General features: G+C 40.1%; 2 protein-coding genes across 4 annotated transcripts in view; both read left to right on the top strand.

The window, feature by feature from the left end:
- LOC125899663 (translationally-controlled tumor protein homolog) overlaps nt 1-22553 on the top strand; it is a 589762-nt gene that overhangs the window by 112391 nt on the left and 454818 nt on the right. The gene's annotated exons all lie outside the window — the stretch shown is intronic.
- The window catches only part of LOC125899644 (TSC22 domain family protein 1-like), a 38417-nt gene that overhangs the window by 10743 nt on the left and 5121 nt on the right, over nt 1-22553 (top strand). The window lies entirely within an intron of this gene.

Here is a 22553-nt window from a genome sequence, read left to right as displayed (position 1 = left end):
GATGAGAACAGAGCCATTTTCTTTTGTGGCTGGAAAGATAGTGATGCAGTACTTTTGAAATTGGTGCTGTATGACCAGAAAAAATATTCGCTTTTGCTCAAGAGGTAGAAAACCTAAAACTACCAGGGTCAATAAACGTTTCTGCTGGTGGGTGACATAATGCAAGCTTGGCCATTTGGACACAGGACACAATATGGTGGCTGGCTGGTAAACTATCGTGTATTACAGTTAAACAGTTAGCTAAAATACTTTGCTGAAGACGTTTTAGGCCAGAAATAGGCAACACAGTTACAGAATCTTGGTTCGCATTTGATCAGTGCTTAGTTTTATGTCAGTGTTTTCAGCCTCCGTTTTTACATACAGGAAACAGTATGGCGCTTACTTGCTGTTCACAAATTCTCATAATACAGCCAAACCGTGCACTAAAAAATGTTTCTGAAGATATTTAGGAGAGAAATAGGCAATACAGTAGCCTAATTTTACAGTATAGTCTGAATGGTCTGAGAGACAGGGGTGGGTGTCTCTTTCGATCCACTTCTAAACTCTTTGTGTCCATGGTGGCGGGCATACAAAAATGAGGAAGTACAATCTGTAGGGGTTTTTCAGCGATTGTTGCTTTTCCGGTAATGACGTTTTACTGCCTTCTGATTGGCTACAATGGCCTTACAGTTAGTAGTTATATCGGCACCTACTGCTCTGGCATGTGTATTACATTGCTTGATAGTGGAATTTGCGGTGTCATGTGGACGGAGGTATTTTTAAACAATATTTTTATTGAAAGCAAGGTGTATGTAGACAGTTATACAAAAAGATATTTTTTGATTTTTCACAGAACACATAAAAATATACCCCCCCCCTCCACCCACCCACCCTACAACATCCAGTGCATCCCAATCTAAGGAAATAAAATAAGTAACTAAATGAATAAATAAAAGTTATGATATTATTAGGTTAAGATATCATTCAACAGGTATGAATAGTTAAACAAAGAGAAAAAGAAAGATAAAGTGGAGGTAGCTAGTTCGATAATAAAGCTTGAGAATAAATGAGGAGGCTGTGTTTGCTGTGCGACATCATGCAACATCCCTCAGAATCTAGTAATCAAGAATTTATGAGTTGTCAGGGAGGGTTGGAAGTTTGTTAATAAAAGACATTACTGGGTTCCAGGTGGAATAGAAGCGGTCTCTCAACCCTCTAAGTGTGTATTTGATCTTTTCTAGGCTTAAATGAAGCATAAAGTCATTCATCCATAAGGAGGTGCTGGGTGGTTTAGGGGATTTCCAGTGTAACAAAATCCTTCTGTGTGCAAGTAGAGTTGTAAATGCTATAATGTCCTTATGTTTATTGATAATCTGCTGGTCAGCTGGCACTATGCCGAAGATGGCAGAGTAGGCGTTAGGTTGCAAATTTATGGACAGTGCCTGTGAGAGAATTCTGAAGATTGCTGACCAGTAATCTGAGAGGGAAGAACATGACCAGAACGTGTGTTAATGTTGCAGAGGCGATATGACATCTGCTATAATTCTCATCCGCCTCAGGATAAATTCTGGCCAGCCTAGACTTGGAGAGATGGGTTCGGTGCAAGACTTTAAACTGAATTACACCTAGCCTAGCACATGAAGTAGTTCCATTAACTCTCTTCAGAGCTTCAGTCCAGGATTCCTCAGGTATTGCATCCCCAAGCTCCTCCTCCCATTTCCCTTTAATTTTATTGAGAGAGGTGTCTCCGAGAGATGATATGATAGATTACCGAAATGAAGCCTTTTCGATTGGAGGGAATTTGGAGGATATCATCCATAGCAGTAGGGTGAGGTACATTGGGGAAGTTTGGATCTAGATTTTGCATAAAATGTCGGACCTGGAAATATCGAGAACGACTTGAGATGGAGAGGTTGAATTTTTGAGAGAGATGACCAAAGGTGGAGAAGACACCTTCGCTGTAGAGATCTTAAAATTTGGAGAGGCCAAGTCTTTTCCACAGGGTGAACGTGTTATCTAATCTAGACGGGACAAAAAGGTGATCAGGTCACAGATAGGGGCCAGAAGAGAGAAATCTGTTTAACTGAAGTGGTTTCGAAATTGTGACCAAATTCGTAAAGTATTAATGACAACAGGGTTAGAGGTATAGCATGGAGTAGACAGAGGGAGTCTTGAAGTAACCAAGGCGGGAAGCGATGTCAGAATGCATGACTCATTTTCAATTTCACACCACGACAGCTTTGGAGCATGAAACCAGTATATGATTTTCTGAATATTAGCTGCCCAGTGATAGTGAAGCAAATTTGGCAAACCCAAACCGCCCTGGGATCGATGTCGCTGCAGAAGCCTTTTTTGTAGTCTAGGGGCTTTCCCCCCCCAAATGAATGATGATATAGTTTTATCAATGGACTGAAAGAAGGATTTTGGGAGAAATATAGGGAGACATTGAAAAAGATAGAGGAATCGGGGTAACACATTCATTTTAATACAGTTGATCTTTCCAGCCAGTGAGAGATTAATGGACCTCCAATTCTGTAAATCGTTTTTTAGTTTATCAATGAGGGGTGTGAAATTTTCTTTGTATAGTTTAGAGAAAGTCCGTGTAATATTGATTCCTAAATATCTAAAGCCAGATTTAGATAGATGAAGTATAAAGTTTTGAGTAGAATGCTTTGAAGGTATTGTTGATTTCGAGGGGGTCTGTAGTAAACTCCCCGTTTTCTTTTTGTATTTGTGTAATCTGTTGACCGGAAGATTTACATTTTAATTGATGCGCTAGCAGTCTACCAGATTTTTTGCCACGTTCATTTACAAAGCCTCGTGATTTCAGTAATATAAGTTCTGTCTTTTCGGATGATAATAGTTCATATTTGGATTGAAGATCCAGCTTATTTTTATAAAGTTCTGGAGTGGGAGAGGCGGAGTATTGCCGATCTATGTCAAATATTGAACTGAGAAGTTGTTCTTGTTCTTGCTTCCTAGCTTTATTAACCCTAGATGTGTAAGAGATAATATCCCCCCTTATTACCACTTTAAGAGTCTGCCAGAGCAAGAAAGGGGAGATATTGTCCTTCTTGTTAGTTTCTAGGAAATTATCAATGGCCGTTGAAACCATTTGGCAGAATCCTTCGTCTGTCAGTAGCGAAGTGTCAAATCTCCATGGGGCCCGGTCAGAGAGGTTAAGTGGGAAGGAAAGATCTAATATTACTGGGGCATGGTTGGATTCAATTAAGGTGGAATATTCTATATTTTTAACAAAGGGGAGTAATACACTGTCTATAAAAAAAATAATCAATTCTGCTATACGAATGGTAGACGTGAAAAAAAGGAGAATACTTTACTATGAGGGAAGCGGAAGCGCCATGAGTCAAAACATCCAGTTTGGTTCATGAACGACGACAATATTTTAGCCATTTTGGAGGGGGTTTTGGACTTTGGGTTGGAACGGTCCAAGGAGGGGTTGATTGTACAGTTTAGGTCTCCTCCAAAAATTAGGCAGCGTGAGTTTAAGTCAGGTATAGATGAGATTACTTTTTCTATGAATTTCTCATCGTCCCAGTTGGGTGCACATATATTAACCAATATGACAGGTTTGTGGTGACGGAGGTATTTTTATTACACCGCTCGTAGGGACGCAGATTTTTTAAAAACTGGAGGCCAAACAAGTTCCATTTTAAAAATACCCATGCTCGCGTGGACTAAGCCTTAATAGAGCTACTGTGTTGTTATAACACTGTGATTAAAAGTCCCCTCAGGTCAGTTTTACTTCCTGTTTAAACAGAGAATGGGGGTGTGATTCATAGCTAGATATACCCTTAACCCACTACCATAGCAACCAGATTGCAGCTACAGTACTTCAGAAAACAGCAATATGGGACTAATTTTGTTGAATTCACGGTTTATCAGAGCACAAATGAAACAATAGTAAGCACAACACACCGACTCTCTCTGTATTTGACTCTCTCTTCTTTACCATCTTCTCCTGCTGTAGCAGTCGGTTGTCGTAGTGATGAGGCGTCATTTGGCTTCTGCCTCACTAAGGAGCTGCACCACCGCACGCAAGCCACAGACCATTGAAGGAAGGGTAGATATGTTGCAGAGGTCCACTGTTTGAAAAGTTATAGGATGTTTTGGAGGTGCATCGGATGCTCTTGCCTCAGCCCAGCACTGACACCACCCCGGCCAGCACTTTTTGACTGAAAGTTGTGCACCTTAGTGTCTGGACTTGTTTGAGGCCATTGTTGGTGGATGATGCAGCTTTTTAAACTGCATTTCATATTGTGATCTTTGGTAACATGTTTGCCCTTTCTGCAGTGCGTTGTGGCCGGGCGAACGAGTGGTACTAGTCGGTGTGTTGAGCTAGTCTGGTCTTACATCATCTTACTGTTTTAGTAACACCCTTTTATTTTTTTGATTTTGAGCATAAAATTATTTTTTGTCAAAAAATATTTGGCGAATAGTATGGCTATAAAGTCAAGTCAGGGTTCTCATCATTTATAAGAGAAGCCGGCGGTGGATTGATCCTTCTGTGGCTGTCGAGACCTCCATGTTAATCTCTATGTGGCATAATATTTATGTAATGTATGACACTATTAAGTGGCGCTGATGGAGGTTTCATGTTCAGCCAGTCATTTTTATTTTTAGGCTTTAGTGGGCTGCCCCTGTCATCCCCCTAAACATGCAGGCAATGTGCTGAATCATGGCCGGCATTCCTGTGGCCAGAACACTGTCCAGTCAGCTCCAGGAATCACACACACTCTATCTCTCTCTAACACACACACACACACACCAACACACACACACACACACACACTCGCAAATAGAGAGAATGCAGTGCATGACTTTGCTATCAGCGTAAGCATTCCTGCTTTTTTCTCCTCCATGTCTTTTATACCATTTGTTCTCTTCCTCTGTCACTTTGTTTCATTAGATTTTTATTTTGAGATTTTTTTTTTTTTTTTTCCAGCCTTACAAGATTTAAGCTGCCAAGGTTATCCCAAGATATATCAGAGAATTCACTGCTGAAAAGATAATGACATCCTAAATTAATTCAGGCTATGCACAAAACTATACCAGCTAACCATATTTGTCAAATAGCAATACATGCACTGTCACCAGCTCCTGTGAGAGATCAAACACAGCTATCTCTATAATGAGGCGAGTGTCCTATGCGTCATAGCGACAATTTGTCTACACGTCCATGAATATGAGTTAAATATTAATTCCTGGATTTAATGCTTGATTATTTTCATGCCATGTTTTAACTGCAGGAGAAAGGGTGAGGAATCAGCTAGGACTGCAACAAACTATCATTTTCATTATCCATTAATTTCATAATTATTTACATGATTGCTTGTTTTACGAAGTGTGACTACATAGTAAAAGATATCCAAGGTATTCAGAATTACTTAACCTCTGAGACCTGCCTGGCTGCTGGTGATCCTGGATGACATTCCTGTCTTAAAGAGGCTTCAGCAGGCTGAATTTTGAAGCTAGAGTGATGAAACTGGTATCATTTGAAACTAAAACATCAGCTATGTCATGCTAGTTTTATCAGGAAAGGCTAAATAACACTTTAAAGTTAGACAAAATTTTGCCGAGGATAAAAGGACATGCACATTTCCCTTGCCCTCTCACTTCAATATATCTAAATTGAAATGAGTTCTTTGGGTACCCACAAGTTTCCCCCTTATAGACCTGCCTACTTTATGTGAGCCCCATGCAGTGAAGTGCAAAACCATGCTGCCATTTGCATGCAGTAAAAATGTGTCATTTTGCTTATTGTATTTGAATATTTCTGCATACTGGAGTCTCTAAATAGTCTTGGAATTGCATAAATTGGGTGTGACTGGAAAGTTGAGACTCTTGAGGATTCAGTGAGACCAGTTTTATTCATGTGTGATGATGTGACACCCCATAGTAGCCATTTCATTGTAGTGAGACCATTTTTTGGAAACAGACATCACTGTATAAAAAAACCCTCACAACCATAAACTAGAGACCTCGTTAGCCATTCGTCCTCAGTATCTCAAGGATGAATGGCTTTCATAGTTACACTGACAATATGGGAATTTCTCAGCAGTTTCCAGATCAGAACTGCTTGCCATCCAGTCACAGAAAAATTGAATTCTTACAGAAATCTCCAAATGTTGAAAGTTTTTGAAACCATATCACAGCATGGATTTTTCTATGGTGTCTTAATGTCGTATTTTGACCATTTTTATAATTCTAGAGTGGTAAAAAAATGCTTACATTTAGCACCAAACCTGTGTAACAAATAGTATAAACCCAAAAATTGTTGCAACAACTTAGGAGACATAATTGAGCGTGGAAACTGTCATCATATACTTGCATTATAATGTTCTAAGCCCCTATACAGTCTACACTGTATAGGGGCTACACCCCCCAAAAAAAGACAAAAATGGGTCTGTATGAGTCTCACAGGGTTAAAATCCAAAGACATATTTATTACTGATAATCAAAATAGTTGTTGATTGACTAATTGATTAATTGCTGACTCATGTTTCAGCTCTAGAGTCAACAAGCTACATGTCAAAGGCAGAAAAAATCTCGACAAGACACTTACTTATCCTGGTACAAAGAAAAAAGTTCAGAAGAACAGTGTTGTAATACTAAAATTCAACTTACAGCAATTGTTTTCGAAAGCCTTTTGAATAGAAAGAACATGCCTCCAGTCATTTAAAGGAACAATTTGACATTTTTGGACATTAATCTTGAAAAGAGGACATTTTAATGAAGCTGGAGATAGGTGAGGGTTAGCTTAGCTCAGCAAAAGGACTGGAAGCGGAGACAATCAGCCAGCCAGGCTCTGTCCACAAACACTCCTCACAATATCCTGCTGAAATATTAGAAGCAGTCTGATGATCATCATGCTGTGTCACAGGGGTAACTGTTGATCTATGTGGTCCGCTCAGGTTATTGGAGTCTGATAGTTTCAGCCTTTCTGCTCGGCTGTGATGACGTGAGAGCTCTATCCGCTGAGTGTCTTTTCCCATAGGGGTTGATATTCATTCACTCTCGCTTTGTGTGAGCTAATCCCCTTCTCTATGCTGTGTGGCTGAATGAGGAAAGGCTGCTGGAGGGAGGGGGTGAATTTTTTTTTTTTTTAAAATCTTTTTCCCTCAATTGTCTAGCCAGCTGCTTCTCTTAATAGCATGAATAAAGCACAGAGACACTTGTGCTCTTCATCGTGTGTGTGGGGAACTGTGATGTCTGTGTACTATCCTCTTTGTTTCCCATTTATTAAATGTATTCAGGTTGCCCATACAAATACACTTCCTGCTTTTGAATTTAATATTGTTTTAAGCAGGCTGTGTGTTCAGTTCTGTTTGCAGTCCAGCTCACCCTGAGTCTTTTTGGAGTGAACAAAAAACAGACAAAACATGTCATTAATTAATTTGCTGTTAGCATTACATGCCTCATACATTTCCTTTGGTCTCTGTTGGCACAGTCGCTGTGGCATTTATGCCAACAAAAGTCTGCCTGCAATCCAATTTGAGCTCTAAATAGTGCTGCACTCCCCCCTGCTGGTTGGCAAGCATTGATCTGCCTATATACACCAGGCTCATCATGTATGTATGTGGGTCATGTGAAGGCTGTTTTTAGGCTTAAAAGCACCAACTCGTCCCAGTGCTGACTGGTCAAGTGGCTGTGGGAGCGTGCTGAAGCACCACTGCCGAGAATGCTTCCTTTTAGGCATGGTAGCCTTGATGCTGGAAGTTGAAAGTGAAGCAGCAGTACATGCATATATTACTTTTTTTACCTGCTTGCATCTTGAATGACTGCCAACTAACTTTTAACCATACAGGACATTTTCCCAGTCCTATTATAATGAATTCTTATGTGTTCTTTCATGTTGGTTTTTTAAAAATTATTTTTACTGAGCTTATAAAGATCCTTTTTTAGATTTTGAGGCTTGCATATTGACAGTAGTTCATTGCCGTAATCATTAAATCGTCTCTACTTTCTGAAAATCCCATTTTCAGTGAGCGGTGCTGCGGTTGAAAGTGAATTTTGAAAAGCTTCATGCATTCATGTGCTTCAACATCTGAGACTTGAGAGTCAGTCATGTGAGAGGTATTGAGGTCACAAAGCAGCTGTAAGAGTCGCTAAACTCACATAAATGACGATGTGAATTGTTGCGAAACCACTGGGGTAAGGAGTTAACAGTGTATGCACAGGAAGCATTAGAAAACAACCGCAATGTTTTACAGAACAAAGCTTGTGTCTTAATCTTAAACCTTCGATATCGATGTGAAGGCATGGCCTACATGGGTAGAATGAAAACATACATGTAGCAACTGCATTTACACATAAAGTTAAGAGCAGTTTGGCTATAAAGTGCAAGTGTGTGCAAGCTTTTTTATCATGTTAATGGGAGTTGGTATGGTAAGAATATATTTTTCTTGAACAGAGGGCTTTATACTGGGGGTCTGATGGTTGGTAGTAAGAATAAGTTCTGTGTGATGATGCGTGTTATACCTCTAAAGACCAGGGACTGAGTAACTTTGAGTCTATTATATGCAGACAGGACGGAGGTCTGGATTGAAAGCTGTTAAGTATATTCATTAAGTCATAATTGGAAGCAGTGCAGTTAATGAGAGGCCACTGTAGAGTTGAAGGAGCCTTGGATTAAAAACATGTTACATTGCCTTCTAGTGGCTGATAGGAAACACTACACGACAGATGAACTAAAATGTGTGAAAGGCTTTGCTCAACTTAGAGCTTTATTTTTGGCTTTGTTCATTTTCCAAGTAATTAATCATTATTATAAGATGCACTTCATGAGTTTTCTACGATTGCAAATGAAGCCAAATTACTGTGATTATAGTTCTGTGAGGTCCAAATCAAATGACGAGCACTTATATTTTTCTTATGTAGTTTTAGGAGAATGCTGGTATGACAGAGTTAAATTGGAAAAAACGTTTTGTGCTATGACAGTGAATGACATTAGCAATGCACATCATGATCATCTCATTGTGAATTCCATTAACTTATAAAGTAACTTTGCTTCAGTGAGACAGAGCAAAACTTATCAAACTCATATTTAAATTCTACTAGACAGAGATAAAAGCTTGCCGACTTAACGAGGCTTTGTGTTCAAAGGAAAGCAATGAGTGACTCAGCTGGCTTGTTGAGGCTGATTTTTTTGTGATATGTCAGACATTTTTGTGATCAGAAAGGCACAACAAAGGAGAACACATGGGGTATGGAGTTGAGGATGGCACTTAAAGCACAGTTGGTAACTTCTGTATAACAATACTTTTTTTTCATATTTGCTGAAACTGCTTGTGAACTCAGCTCAAATTAGTCAGCACTGATCAAATATGAATCAAGTTTCTTTTACTGCATTGTCTATGTCTTGCCTCAAATGTTTCCAGGAACATAATAGTAGTGTACTGTTGTGCTGTAAAATGAGAAAGATTGTGATAAAGTTAAAGTATCAAGCACCGCCCACCAGTCGGACCAGTGTTCTTATTTTACAGCTAAACAGTTCACTAAAATATCTTCTAGGTGCACATTTGATCAGCACTGCCTAGTTTGACAGTTGATAGGAACATGATTGTTTTGATAGACTGTCTCATGTACTTCTTTCTGAATATAGTGACAGTTTTTTATAAAAGGTACCAACTGTAGCTTTAAAAAGAATCAACCCCACAACCGCAAGTCTTTCAGGTATTTTGTGGAAGTTTAATCAGTAGTAAGCAGGCTTGGAAACTTTGGCTGGTGAATTCCAAAATCTATCAGCAAGTGTTTTTTGGCTGGTGAGTGAAGCAAATCTAGCAGCTACTTACATATTTTACCAGAATTTGGCAAGTGGCTGGTGCTTATTTCCAACCCCAGTAGGAAGGCATGCATTGGCCCTAATGTGTGCCACCAGGTGGCAGTGTATACCAGCCTAGATCTATGAAGTCTCAAAGCATCTTTCAACAGCCAATGAGCATTTATAGCCTGAAGATAGAGCAGCACTGTGAATATATAGATTATCAAAGAAGTCAGATGAAGCCATGTGACTGTTTGTCCTCTGAATTTTTAATATAAATACAGTGTAATAATGGAACATGTTGCCTCAGAGTGTTCTGTGGTCTGTGATTGAGTCAGTAGTTTTGTGTATTTGCACAAGAACCCCCCAAAATCCCAAATGATTTGATTGTAAATTTGTTTTGTTTTTTTGCTGTTAAATCCCAACCAAACTTTCCATTTTAATGTTCAGTGTAAATTTATGAATTCATTAAACCAGTGACCAGGAGAGCTTAGGGATGTTTGTTTCCATCATATGTTTTTTTTTTTTTTTCCCTTGCAGTGAAATGTGTTTGTCTGTACTCTCTGACTCCTGGTACATTATTATTAATCTGTTCTTTTTTCTTTTTTCTTTTTTCCATGTCTCCATGTGCCCTTCCATTTGGCTGTAACAGGTAAGACTTTTTCTTAATCTTCTTTTTTTTAGCCCACTGTGATCCAAGTTTCACTTCAACAAGTGCAGGAGGACTGAGGTTATAAGAGGGCAGCATAAAGTTGTCTGTCTGTTGCAGATTATCAGCTGAACAGGCCTCATTGTGCTTGAAGTTTGTCCACAGTGTTTGGTTCACTAACATCAGACAATAGAGAATCCTAATTAATTGCTAATTAGTAGTATTAGAAGTAAAGGAAGTGCATGAGTTTACATCCTATTTAAGGGAGGTCCACTGGTCAATCCACTGTGACAATCAGCTGTTCCTTTGACTTGATGCATGTGACAGAAAGCCCCATTAACAAAATTTGCGGGAAGTGGTTTTTTTTGTTTGTTTGTTTGTTTGTTTGGTTGGTTGGTTGGTTGGTTTTTTTTGAGGACTTTCAAATTGAAGTCTGATTTCTCACCAGAAGATGGTGGTGTGGGTTGTGATTACTCTGCATTCTGTTAGAAAATGTGTTGATAGCCAAGTTGTATCAGACTTTGGCAACTCTTGCCACATGTTGGCAGACCTTTTCCTCCATTCAGCTGCTTGGTAAATCTGCAATTTGAAGTCAGCTCAGAAAGCGGGGCCCAGTGTAATGCTTATCATGATATTACTGACATAAATTTTATCGCCTGTTGAGATTGTTTCATCACCCAGCCTTAATATAATCCTGAATATAAGAGCAGACATGCCCAGAGAAGCATCCCCTCAGTGAAAGTGGCATGATGATGGTGTGACAGTCTGTATTAGCCTGCCTGACTGTAAAGCCAGGAAGGAAACAGTTTGTTTGTTTGTAGCTAAGCTGCGCTTTTGATAGCTCTGCTGTCGTCAGAGATTTAGGCCCTGACTGAGTCATCGTTGGCTAATCCACTCACTGCTCTGTCCCCCTCTCTTCTTCTCATTTGTAATCTTGCTGTAGTGTGCACACGCACAAATGAGAAGGCAGGGAAATGGGTCAGAGCTTGTAGCCTAATTGTTTCAGTTATTGATTTAATGAACTCTGCCTGACCTGTTTCAGTAGCGGATCGCCTGCAGCCTGCAATATCCAGAGATATTTAATAAAGTAGGTTTTGCTTTGAGGCATCATTGGGATTCAGAGATTCTGTAAAGGCTGGAATAAATAATATGAATGGTAGCATCAGTTTCCTGGCTGGTGCCACACCCTGGGCCTTCAGGCTGTCTGTTCCAAGGGACCCAGCCCAAATTAGAATAGAGCACAGCAACTGCAATGTCAGTAGGTTGGATAGAGAGAAGTGGGGGTGGGGGAAACAGCACTGTACAACACTGCAAATCAAACTGATTGTCAGAAATGAACTGAGATGAGGGTTTCCATGGGTTGTGAAATTTCCAAAACATGTATTTCTTTAGAGATAGCGGAAGAGAAAAAAAATCTTTTGGGATGTTGGTGAAGAATACAGGGAACTTTGCTACTGAGCCACCTGCACCTGAATGTCTTTACCAGTATGTTATGCATATCAGTAGCTTCATCTTTTGTTTACAGCAGCTGAGCTGTTGAGGAAACGTTACTGTCCAACTTCAAGATTAGCAAACCAGTAAATGAGGCCAGTGAAGGACATGAATAGTTGTTATGTTGACATCAGTGTCACTAGGGACACTTTGAGGGTTATTTTTACGAGCTTTGCATTAGGGATGTTATTAAATTAACACTGTTAAATTAGATATTGACATCATTTGCACTGAAATGTCATGTCTTCCTACTTGATGTTGCTTTATAAAAACACAAAACAAAAAAAGGGGGGGGAATTAGTGGTTAGGAACCCCCCTGCTTTGCATGAAAAGTGAGTTTGGTGACACTTTGGGGGTTAGAGGAGGTACACATGCTGAAAATAATTTGATCTAAAATAGACAGGGGAGACCAGAGGTCAATCTCATCAGCTCACACATAGAAACACAGGCGTCCTGCTGACGCTATTAATCTCGTCAGGTTAGGGTTAGGGTTATTCGTTACTAGTGCATCCATCCACAGCTTGTACTGATTCAGCTGTTAGTCGTGCTGGTTGTGTTGGGAGGGAAGTTTATTTAGATTCACACTGGGGCATGAGAGAGAGATGACTCACTAAGTCTTTGGTTCAGTGGAGTGTTAAGAGAAACACATCCTCCCACCAGCCAACACAAACACACTTATATCACTGTTATCACCAAGGTGGAGGCTGTGTAGCAGGTGTGTGTGTGTTGTTAGCTTTATGACCCAGACATTATGTGTAATCTTTCCTCCATCAGTTTCAAAAAGATAAGACATGTTTGAAAAGAAAGGTTGGAAGAGGAGATAAATGATCTCTTATCCTTGTGAGGACAGATTTAAGTTTAAGGACTTTTTCTAAGATGCAGTTTTATTATTTCCCACAACTTCAAACTGAATGCCGAAAGAAACCCCAGTTGACTTGTTTTTTCGAAAGAGCCAGAGGCACGACAGGCTTATTTTGTCCTGCTTGTAATGTTGGTATCACGAGTTTCCTTAGTGCTTTACGTGACTTTCAGAATTTATTACTGATGCCATCGAATACATGAGCATAGCTGTGAGGTGTTATTGTGTAACAGTAGTCTCTAGAGAACATACAGTTTGAGTTCATTTATGTTGAATTTCAACTAAGTTATATAACAAAGTAGATGTCATCAGAGCCTGTAAAATGAGGACGTTGTAATCGTGCATATACACTGGAGGTACAGTTAAAGTGCAGTCAGATGTAACTTGATGTAACTAGACGATGAAAGCTATGAATAATCGCATTTTGCAGTATTGCACATAATATTACAACCAGACGGGTCTGAATTAAACTGGTTTTAAATGCATGTACATCCAATTGTCGATTCTGTGTTGACATTTCTATAAGACGATATGCATCACGACATTTACCCTCCAACCACACAATGTGCCTTCTCGCCTCGTCTTTATCGCTGCGGCTGGCATTACTTCTATTCTCTGTTGTCTGGACTCAGAGCGCGCTGTGTTCTTTGGCCGCTAATCCTTTTAATGCCAGGTTTCACTCCACATTACTCAAACCTGCTGCTCACACACACTTACGTAACTTGGAACTTCTGTGTGTGAGAAAGAGAGAAGCGGAGTTGGAACCCACTCTGGGCTGCCACAATGCAAAAAAATGCGATCATTTTGACAGATATTGCAGTTGCAATATGAGTCACAATTTTAATGGGAATGGTCATTGTTGCATTTCATTTTCACAAAAAAAAAAAAAAACATGTAGAAAAATGTGCCAACGACGCGTCGCAATTTCCTCCCACTGTACAAAAATGAAGCCAAAGTATCCCAGGTATGGCCGCTGCCATCTTGTGGACATCATTTGGAGCCAGAGTTTGCACAATAGCAACCTCAGCGGTAGGGAGTTCCCGCCCATACAACGGTCCAACTAATCACAAGCAGTGATAGCGTGCACACGAGTGGCCCTAATCCCCTTTTTATAGCATCAGCTAACTAGTTACAACAAAACTTATCAAAAAAATCGAACACTTGCACTAACATCAGCGTGATCAGCACTATTGTTAAATGACAGAAACCATCTTTGGGAAAAATTAGACGTGTTCTTTGATTTTTTTAGTTTGAGCCATGTTCCATCCACTAACAGGGGGCGGGGTTTATGGTTTCGATTAGCTGTGCAACCCTACTCTGAAACAAGTTACTTTTCCTGCTTGTGGGTCCTGAAGTGCCACAGGAAATGATGCCGATGTTATTTGCTGAGTAACTTCTCACAGATAGCATATGGACGCAGGAGTAGAAGGTCTACCTGCTGTAATTGTGATATCACTGTTTATTTCTTTAGTCTTGAATTATTTCTAAGGCTGATCGAAGACCACACCTGTGTTGTACATGTCAGCGCATTTTGACATTTCTGCATTTTACTGCAGAAAAGGTGACATTTCCTGAAGTTAATGCATGAATCTGATCCGATGATTAGCTAAATGTAGTGGAAAGATACATCATGATATCAGGATTGAGAGTCAGATAAATTGTCTATCCGTCTAAATACGGTGCAAAAAGAACCATATTAGGAGCATTTATTTGTCTTTGCCTGTGTTCTCCTCCCTCCCCGCATCCATGACTCTTTGAGACAGTACGAATGCTGAGGCGGTGGATCTAGGCCATTCTAGCTCTTGTGTCTCTGGCCGACTCTCTCTCCCTCCTTCTCTCGCTCCGCCTCTCCCCCAGTGTGTGTGCGTGAGCTTGGTAGAGAGCGAGCACTAAGGACTTGCTGCTGTCAGCCCAAATGCTCCAATAGCACCTCTCTCTCTTACGTATGGAGGCCAAAATGGCCACTCATCATTCCTCCCTTGCCTCTCTGACTGACTCACTCAGTAGCTCTCTGTCATTCTCCATATTCAGGGTGTGACTATGGAAAACCACTGCCAGGGAGTGCAGTTCCTCTTCCTGTGAGTAAGACACGGTTTGCCAAAAAACAAGAATTAAACCAGAAACAAAAGTGACCTACATATAGGACTTCTCTCATCATAATCAAAGGGATGTGTTTGCATAGCTGTTATAATGAAGTGTGTTAATTTCAGTCATGCAGTTTAAGAGCTTTGGAGACCAGAGCAAGTGTACATCACCATGGAAATAAACCGTAGTCATGCTTTGGCTGATGCATATAACTGTCTATTATCTGGCTAGATTGCCTGTCTTATGTGTGACTCTGAATCATTTGTTGATGTTTGCAATGATAGATAAATATTGTTTTGCAAAGTAGGCTGCTGTTTAGCAAGTAACATGCAGTAAAGCGGCCTGCTTATGGCTGCCTTGTGTACTCAGTGTTTCTTTGTGTGCTATGTACTGATGTTCTTATGTCGACGACCTTGATTTTGTAGCTTCACAAAGCCAGACTACATTTTACGAGTCTAGTTTTTAGCACAGGATTGAAGTCTGAAAAGCTTTCACTGAGAATTATTGGAGCCTGGTCAGGTAGGTAATGGACCAGTGAGTGAACTGTGGATAGTGTTTAGGTGATGACTGCCACAATTATCAAAGCTAGTCAAGAACTAGCATGATGCTACAACTGTCACACTATTTGGCTGTTAGAACAGTTAACGCTGATGTCTGAGTGAAGGACAGAATTGGTGATGTTCTTGTGTGTCAAGCACATGGGCCAGATGTTTAGATAGGTTTTCTTCTTTTATTTGGAGCTTCTATACAAAAAAAGACCCCAACTGCCTTACATGCAACAACACCTGAGTTAAAAACAAAAGACACATCATTAGAACTATTTTTTTTTCCAAAATGGAACCTTTAAGGTTCTTGAGAATGACAATTTCAAGTGTTAAAGTTCACTCTCCTCCTCCTTGTTTGGCCAAATCACTTTTCCTTGGGAGGCAGCTGGATTCACGAGATCATGTGAGAATCCAGCTTTGATTTGATACATAGCCTGCCCCACTTAGCTCCCACAGTAGAAATGGTGTTGCCATATCTCTACCAGTGGACACATTTCGACTGTTGCATGGTATATACTGTCATCTCGCCCAGTCCTAGTCATCGGTGCATTCAGATACAAGTGGGTGTGTTGTTTGGCAGTAAGTATTCTGATGTTGGCTGTAGCTATCGATCTATCTCATGAAATCATAAGATATGATTTCCATGACATGTAGCAGTTGTCAGACCCTTCAATATTTAGTAGTCAGTATTTAGGATAAGACAGGGTCATCATTCAGTATCCTTGTGGCTTAAGGACAGAAGCTCCTCCCAATCTCTCCAGGCAGAAAAGGCAGTTTTTCGGGTGGTTGGGATCTTTAATGATTCTCCGGGCCCCATTTTTGTAGCATCTGGTGTGAACATCGTTAATGCAGGGTAGAGTAGGGCCTGTACTGTGTTTAGCAGAATGAACCACTCTTTGCAGGGCCTAGTGGTCCTGCCGGGTGCTGTTTTCGTACCAGGCTGTGATGTTCTCTGTCAGAACGTTGTCGACGGTGCAAGAGTAGAAATTCCTCAGTATTTGAGGGGATACCCGTAATTTTCTCAGATGTCTCAGGTATAATACTTACATAATTACATAAGTCTGTATTAATCACATGATCATTTTCCTGACAAATGATGCAGTGCGAGACTTTACATTTGCCATCAGACAATCTAATGTCATGACATCAGCTGCTTGTGAAGGGCTGTATTTCACATCACATGGCATGGCAGCATCCAACCTCATCCAAGAGGTGGTTATGTCCACTGAAATCCATTAAAAGTATGTAGCATCCATGTTAGCATGCTACATAAGGAATATTGAGTTTTTTTTAGTTGATGATTGACAATATTACTTTTCGTAGTAGAAATTGCAAAAGTTACCTGGTTGGCTACCTAAATTGAGTTGCTGTAAGCAGGCTGCTGTATGTCACCCAGAAGTCATGTGATTCTGACTCAGCCCAGCACATGGAGTCTGTTAGGACAAGTGAAATCCCCTGCATTATGCTCATGCTCTACCTGTTGTTTCTTGGCCGGCTGTCCCTAAGCCGGCGGAGGCCCTGCGAGTGCATGTTGTGTTTTCTGTCTGCCGAGGCACTAAGCCATCTTAAGGGGGCCTTTCAATGAGAAATGACAAGATAAGACCCTGAGGCACAGGGTCGCTTGTCTATCACGCAGGGGGCTGGCATAGAAAACTACAGGGTGTACAGAAAGAAATCATGATTCAGTTTGAACCTGCAAACTAAACAAGTTAAAGTGTCAGCCAGGGCTGCTTTTGCAGATTTGACTACGTGAACAAAAACCCTTGTGTTGTTTGTCACCCTGACTTCAGGGACAATCTGTGCTGTCAAGTCCCTCATACATCAGGTCCAAACCATGGCAAGGGACGTATAGATATTTATATTGCATGTTCTGTACATCGACATTCCTGTGGTCTCAGTTATGTGCTTATAAAACTGCATTATTCTGTAGAAGAGAGACATAATTGTATGTTTGCTGAAGGGATGTCAAAGAGTTGAGGCCCAGTGTTGTGTTGTACATCCATGTCTCAGGCTACAGAGGGCAGAGGGCTTATGGCATAGGAGCAGAGAAATCACTGGGCCACATGCTAATCTCTGTTGATGGTTTATGTAACTCCCAGTATCACATGATCACACGTCACTACCCGCCCAGCTACTGTCTGTACTCAGTAATTCACTCACTAGTCAGCCATTCAAACACACATGGATGACATAGAGGAATAATGAGGAGCACACATATACACAGTCATCACAACCTGGCACGCTGCCTTTGATACCCTATGCAGCTGCACTCACGAATGCACCTATAGGGCGCGACCTAGATCTGTTCACTTAAATTTAAGAAGGAGCGAGGGGTGTCAGAAAAAAAGAAACCCTAAACAAAGAAGCGCGGGAGGCACTGCTCTGTCACTGTGGAGTGTACATGATCCTGCTGACGGACGGCTCCATGAGAGTGTGGGGAGTACGAGGCCATGACGAGATGGCAATGAAGCTTTTGTTCTGGGAGCTGGAGCAGCATCTCAAAAGGTAAAAACTAAAGACAGGGAATCCCTGGGGAGTCGGTACAGTGTGGCGCTGCTTGGGCCAATCACTACAGTAGCTGCACACAAAGGGCTGCGTGGGTATATTGTCTTTTCCATTTAGTGATGCGTGGCATCAGGGTTAACACTAAGGGATACTTAAAGCAGATACTATGAATGTGTCTGCTGTGTACTCGTATAGTAAAAATATTGTAGGATGCTATAATGTATAGTAAACTATAGAAAAGTGTTAAAACATAGGTGACATACATCTGTGGTATAAATTAGTGTCATTTATTGCTATCTATGGGGACTGTGAGTAATCCAACCCACAGCTTGTTTCTTTTTTTTCTCACTGAATTGCTTACCATATATTCCTGTTTTGTAGCAACTCTGTTGCCGTCATGTTACTCCATCTTTCCATCACTTCACATGAAGTCACCCTCTGTTTTGCAACAGTATAGCAACACATAAATACCACGGTAGTACTGCGTAATGATAAGCCTTGCTTCATTTTTTTGTGATTCTTCTTAACAGGTACAGTGTTGCAACAGTCACACAGTTTTGTAAAAGGAAGCGCATTGAAGCTGGACATTTACATGAGGTGCTACAGAATTACTAGTTTGATAGGTGCACATGTACAGTGTTATGTGACTGAGCCCTGCAGTTAGTCCTATCTTGGTGAAATGTATGTTTTTGTAGTATGTTGTGTTGATCCAGAGCCATGGTTGTTTTAAGGCCACAGTTTGTGGTAGTTTTGTGTTAGACTGCATTATATTGAGAGGTGCCCCTAATGACATTCTGTGTTACAGATCCTCCTTTTTGTTGTTTCTGTTGTGTGTCCTCATATGTATTTAAGATGCCCAACACTAGTAAGTGACCTTGAGCATTTCTCTTGAGTTGCCTTAGTAGGTCACTAGGCAATTGTTGTTTTGTAGCAAAACAGAAAGGACTTAAATCAAGTACATGAACCATTAAAGCAGTATTTCTGTGACTAGGGCAGCAACTAACCATCATCATTCAATTCAAATGATTCTAATCATTTTCATTGCTGACTATTGTGTCAGTTATTTTCTCGATTAATCGATTTGTTGTTTGGTCTAAAATGTCAGGAATTGGTGCAAAATGTTGACCAGTGTGTGTCAAAGCCGAAGATGACTTCAGATGTCATGCTTTGTCCACAACTACAAGACATTCAGTTGACTGTCACAGAGAATTGAAGAAACAAGAAAATATTGACATTTAAAGAGCTGGAATCAGAGATTGTTGACCTTTTTTTTAAAAAAAAAAAATATTTAAACAGATTCATTGACTATCACAGTAGTTGGTGATTAGGATTAATTGTAGCAGCTCTATTTGTGATGTTAGCATCGTAGCCAACATAGCAAGAGCATTTTAATAGGTGAACTTCACTGGTGAAATGTAGACATGGTGATATTGAGCAGAACTGAAATAATGTTAAATGGTTATAAAGAAAAAAAAATAAACACTGCATCTGGGTCTTAAAATATGAACCTTCATTTACCAACCCGTACTAAGTGGAATAACCTGTAGCTTAGATCCAGTTGTTTTTTCTATTGTCGTCTCGTGGTTTAACTTTGACGTTAAAATCATCTTGACCTATCAGAGTGAATTTTCTTGGAACACTGTCTTATTTTTCTCTTAACTAGTTACCAGTTGAACCAAGTATAGCTCCTATCAATCCTTGGTGTGCTTGTGTGTGTTTCAGAGCGTGATCACGTTAGACTTGGGTTTTATTCCACCAGAGCTGCAGCTGTACTGGCTATTTGGGTCTGGATAATTAGCTAAACCCTTCCTCCAGTCAAAGACGAGACCGGAAGAGATTAGAGCCTCTTATTAAGCTGTTTGGCTTCATGTTAAGTGCTGAGGTGTTTGACTGGGATCAGAGGTGAGCAGCAGCTGACATCATTACCTGTACTCTGAGGATATTTTTGAGCCTATCTTCTCGGTACTTGGCCCTAATACACCAGGACTGTTCTGTGATACCCAAATTAGCCTAAGCCCCCATTTAAATGTGGCTGCTGACGGTACTCAACCTGTGCTCTGTGTTTTCACGATTTGAGTATGTCTCTTCATCTACCTCCTCTCCCATTCTGCTCTCTCACTACTACATAACACACACAGTTGGAAGTTCAGGCCCTTGATACAACAGCTACACATCAGTCATACTGACTGAGTACCTCAGGGGCTTGATTTGCTTTTTCAACATGGACCATACCTGTACCTTCTCTTCCATTTTTCCTTCATGTGGGCTCAATGCCACACCAGGCCTTTTTTATTTTATTAGCATAAGGCATAGTTTGGATTTTTCACGGTGGGGTTGTATGAGGTACTCATTCAGAGTCAGTGAATTACCTACACAAGTTGGCAGTCAGGACACTCCCAATTTGGAGATGCAGGCAGGCATACTGCCCTAGAAGCCAGGCAAAGTACTGCTGTGGACGAGGGCAGCAGCAAAGTGTATTTTAGCCAATCAAAAAAAATAATCAATATCAGTTTAAGTGTACGCTTTATTTAAAATATTTTCACCACTTTACCTTTCCATTAGACAGCCCTTTCTGACAGGAAACAAAAGATGTTATATCGCTCTCTTCAAAGCCACCAGACTCCTTTTACCTTGAAGAACACAGGAGCTGTTTGTCTACTGCTGGCTCGATCTGTTAGCTTGTTTGTTTTACCGAATTAACATTTTAAAGCATCAAAGTCACACAATAAGAGAGACAAACTAACAGAGAGAGGCAGTGATAGAACAGCAAGTCTGTCAGGTAAATTTACTGGGGTTATTAAAGGAGTCTGGTGGCTTTAAAGAGAGCATAGATTATTATAACAGCTACAGCTAACGGCAAAGTAAAGCAGTAAAAATATTCTACAAATAGTGTACATTTAAACTGATGTTGATTTTTTTTTTTTTTTTTTAGGTGGCTAAAATACATTTTGGTGCTGCCCCCGTCCGGAGCAGTACATTGCTAATCCTTTGTGGCAGTACCCCTGCTTGCTTCTCTGAATTCGGGGCATGTTACTCCATTTAGTGTAGGTAATGCACTATGGCTAAGTACTAACTTCATACAACTCCATTTAAAAAGAGCTGAACTGTCACTAACATTTGGCTTCCTGTCAACATTTCAAAGATTTCTTACATCTCTAAATTGGTTAGAAGCAAGACGGTCAAGAGTCCGTACACATGATTTTGCAGGTTTTTGGGTGTACATGGAATGTGTGAGAATGGCCTTTTAGACTATGTAAGGAGGTGTATGTGTGTGGGAGGGGGTCTTGTTTAGAAGTGGGAATTTTCCGTGTGGAGGAGGAGTTCTAGGTGCATCTGTCAACCAAGATACTCCCTTCTGTAAAGATATTTGAGGTGTGTGTGTGATCATGTTTGTTTCAGATTGACCTCATTGATCTCCCATCTCCTCCATAGTCTTTGACGTTTGACAGATGTGTAATCTCCCAGTAAGACAGGTCATGTAGTAATTTACAAACAATGCAGTCTCTGTGGACCCACAGGGGAGTGTAAAATTGCACAAGACATGATTTAATCAAGTCGGTGAGAGTCCAGGCATGTCTCCAAGACAAATGGTTTGAGAATGTAACTGTTACACTGTATTTTGGAAGTGGAATGTTGGCACTACTGATGGTTTTGTAGTCTCTTAAAGATGTCTTTGTATATCAATTAAAATCACATATAGCTACAGGTGTATGATAGACGTCATGCCAACCTGTATTCAAGGTAGCAAATGACATTTGATTGACAAAATCTCATCATTTGTTTCTTATTTTGAGTTAAACCAGTTGGGCTTGTTATTCTCATCTTATTCTACATTTATTCTTCATCTTATTTCCACCATCAGGACTGTATTCATCCAAAATGCACTCAAGGTTTTTAAATGTCAATAGTTTTTGCCCTTTGTGTTCTGTAAGATTTGAGAATTTGAAATGTAATGTAAATGTTAGAGGCCTGTTTTACCAGGCTTTCTTACTGATGTTGTTCAGTCCCACTGCTGTGAAGTGCTGCACAGGGCCACATGGGGGCAACATACATATGGACATGAAAGCACGTCATGGATATCCAGAGCATTTTGGTTGAACAGCTGCCTATCGTTTATTTCCATCTGATTGCTATTGTCCTCTGGACATAGGTGTCTCCCGACAGTCATGGATGTTGGTATAATGTTTTAGTACCTTGATTCTGTTAGGGCAACCATGGATAGTGTGCCTCTACACATGCATTACATGTATACTACTTGTTCCTATTTGGAGATAGATCTGTGTCAGTAATATTTGTATGAACAGATTGACAATCTCTGTGTGTAAATGTGTAATCTGTAAATTGAAAACACCTTCCAGAAATACCAACAAAAAAAAAGTAAACTCAAAAAAATGCTTTGCAAATAAATAAATTCCACAAAAAACACAAAACAACATTTAATTCATTTACAAATAAGTGAAAACATTTGTAAATATCCCCCTAACATTTACAGCTTTCAAACAGATATTTGTGAATTCAGCTTTTATTTGTGAAACCCAGTTTTATGCTTGTGGATTTGCATTTTAAGCACTGAATCTTTTTGTTAATTTGTGGAATTTGTTTGTGTATTTGCAGATCTGTTTTATATTTGCAACATATTTTTGCGAGTTTAGAAAT

This window comes from Epinephelus fuscoguttatus, linkage group LG13, assembly GCF_011397635.1.
Source record: "Epinephelus fuscoguttatus linkage group LG13, E.fuscoguttatus.final_Chr_v1".
Taxonomy (NCBI): Eukaryota; Metazoa; Chordata; class Actinopteri; order Perciformes; family Serranidae; genus Epinephelus; species Epinephelus fuscoguttatus.
This window is presented reverse-complemented; position numbering and strand designations above follow the sequence as displayed.